Here is a 3,440-nt window from a genome sequence, read left to right as displayed (position 1 = left end):
GCACTCACGGATTTTTTGTTTGGCACTGCCAAGGTTTACAGTTCGACACAAAGAAATATCAGACAAAATGCAACATTTTATCCAAGACAGACGACACGTTTTCATTTCTGTCTTCGTCTGAGAATGCCGCACAGTGCACTGTTGTTGCATGCAAATTTAAGCAAGTTGTTTTAACGGTCACAACTGTCGGTCTGAACAGAAAAGGACCCACGTTTGATCGTCGTATCTTCGTATAGCTATCGCCTTGGAGTAATCTATCGAAATAATGCAAAATACACGGGGAAGAACCTACACCCGTGGAAAGGCAACCAGCAGTGATCTCCGGCAATAAGTAGTTCACGAAATAGAGGAGATAGGTGGTGATCAGGCGACTGGTTTTGTACCTCGTGGATCATATGTACAAACAGCGAAGAAATTGCGATTGGCAGCAACGACCGTATTAAAAGAAGATTTGGGTACATTTTTGCAAGACCGGTTCAGTAAATCCCCCAAGAAACTATCGCCGTGGTCGACAAAGAGTGTTACTGGATGTTGAAGTTGAGTTCATAGAAGCCATCAAATCTGAGAGTGAGAAGCCTCCGCCCGGACCGTTCAGTTTTTACGGCCTTGGGGGCCGGCAAAATCTTGTCGCCGGTGTTCAAAAAAATATAGACCCCCTGCATTTTTCGTGAAAAAAGATGACCCCCCCCCTTTGTCAGACGAAAAAATTTGATGACCCCCCCCCCCCCCCCCGATGAAAAATAACCAAAACACATATGTCAAATTTACCCGCACGGTTTGGATTTGAACTCCGGTACGCGGCGCACTTTATTCGTGTAGCAGAGATGCCAGTGCACAAACTTCTTAGCCACATCCATGCAAACGTCTATTGATTAGGACTCGTGGTACGAGTCCAAAAGGGTTGTGTAAAATTGTCTGCGTTTTCCCCTGTATTGCAATGAGTTCAATCTGTGCCTGCCTATCTGCACCGCTGCTCTCAGAGAGCAAAGTTGGCGGATACAAGTTTTCATGTGCAAGTTTTGATGAACACTGAATACACAGGTGGTTTCTGTTATGGAAGTCAAACCTGGCTACACTGAGTGAGTGTTTGTTACCCTTCAGGGTACAATACAAATAAATGTTTAGTCAATTTCATAACAAATAGCTTCAATTTTGCATTTATTTTAATATTCCCGGTAAAAATCACGCCTTTAGAGCAAATCACATCCCTTGATGTTAAATGGAATAGTCTTCCGGTGTGTTTGACCGAGACTGCGAAGGTTTGAACAATCATACGCCTGTGTCGGGAAAGATTACTGTCACTCTTAGGTAAAAGTTCTGCTACAGTGTTATAGCTCCGTAACATTCTGCATGATAAGGGACGGACCATTAGATCTTGGGAGGGGGGTGGTCAAAAACAGAAAAAAAAAATTTCAGAGCAGAAAGTTAGGAAAAAAAAATCTTCAAACTAGTTTGCAAATTAAAAAAAAAATAAGAAGACAAAGGCGTAAAAAAAAATCTGCAAAAGTCTTTAAAATTTTGAATTCTTTTTAGATTTTACTAACAGAAAGCAACTTTCTGTTTTTTTAGTACATCCTCCCAGCACATTTTTAATTTTAATTTATACATTTAGAGTGACTGTATCCCTTATACTGGAAGTTGTGATTATCTTATCTTTTCAGGACTTTTGTATTCTGATCACTTGAAAATTATGAAATTATAGAGCCTGTTTCTACTTGTTTCCTGCGTACAAACCAAGCAGGAACACTAGGTAAAACATTGAAACTATGGTATGGTTGTCAAGACAGAAAGTTGTATTTGCCTTTTAAGATCAAGGTAAACAGATGCAGGCCACATCAGTTTCATTTTTTTCACAGCATTTTATTGCAATGATGAATGCAAGAATGGGTGAACAAGTAGAAACACGTCAATAATGATAAAACAACATATCAAGTCATTGTGTATTATTTTGCTTTTAAAAAGGCATTTTCAATTCTTTTTTCTCAAAAAACAGCCTCAAAAAACAACAGCAACACATGTTTTAACATTCAACAATACACTACGTAGAATGCCATCTATCCAACAAATCCCAACACAAAAACACACAAAAGGGTTGAACTTTGAAAGTTTCTCGATAGCAAATACTGAATAAATCTGCATGAATAATCGTTTTTGTGTAGCAAATTTCAAAGAAATTGGACAAGCGCTTTCAGAGAATACAGATTTTTTGACCATGAATGGAATAAATTGCCCTAAAAAGACAAATATTGAAATTTCAACACATCTATACACATCCAATCAATTTGGACATGCTGCTACAGAGAAATAGATGTTTTGATCAAAAAAGGGCAACAATTGCTCTAAAAACACAAATGTGCAAATTTAACTATATTATTTAGCTTATTTTAGCTTCTCAGCTTGTCAAAACCAATTGTAAATCATGAGATATGCATGATGTTTGGTGGGGTGAATGTAGGCATTTCACCACGCAGTAGAAAGGGGAGCCAGGAAACCAAAATAGTCAATTTTCAAAACTATAGGAAGCTACTGAGGAGCAAGAAGACCATGTTTCAGAGGAAGATGTGTAATCCGAAAAATATGCTCCCAAAGTGCCACCAAATAACACCATTTTATCTCTATTTTTCAAAAGCTCCACAGCAGGAGGGGGGACACCCCCCTCCTGACCTCCCCCCGCAAAAATACTCCCCAAGTGCCACCAAATAACACCATTTTTATCTCTATTTTTCAAAAGCTCCAACAGCAGGAGGGGGACACCCCCTCCTGACCTCCCCCCGCAAAAATACTCCCCAAGTGCCACCAAATAACATCATTTTTATCTCTATTTTTCAAAAGCTCCAATGGCGGCCCCTCCTGACCACCCCCGCAAAAATACTCCCCAAGTGCCACCAAATAACACCATTTTAATCTCTATTTTTCAAAAGCTCCAACAGCAGGAGGGGGACACCCCCTCCTGACCTCCCCGCAAAAATACTCCCCAAGTGCCACCAAATAACACCATTTTAATCTCTATTTTTCAAAAGCTCCAACAGCAGCAGGGGGACATCCCTCTCCTGACCTCCCCCCCCCCGTGACCGCTTGCGTGGCCGCTTGTGGTGCTTGTCACCACATCTTTGCCCTCTTATCTTCAGACAGCGAAGAACTAAAAAAAAATTATAAATCTGAAAATTTACTCTGAAAAAAAAATTTGCACAGCTAATCTCAATTGGAAAAAAAAAATTCCGAAATTTACAATAGTAAAAATAAATTTTCACAATTTCATTGTGACCACCCCCCCCTCCCAAGGTCTAATGGTCCATCCCTAAGAGAACGTGCGGCAATCGACGCATCCTTTGATGTTATGTGTCGGAGTACAACAACTTGTACGTTACAGTCAAGAAACCCGTGTCTGCCAAACCCTGAAACTCCACACTAAAAAGACAAGCGCTGTAATTGATAATCTG

Source organism: Ptychodera flava, chromosome 20, assembly GCF_041260155.1.
Source record: "Ptychodera flava strain L36383 chromosome 20, AS_Pfla_20210202, whole genome shotgun sequence".
Lineage (NCBI taxonomy): Eukaryota > Metazoa > Hemichordata > Enteropneusta > Ptychoderidae > Ptychodera > Ptychodera flava.
Note: the sequence above shows the minus strand (reverse complement) of the source record.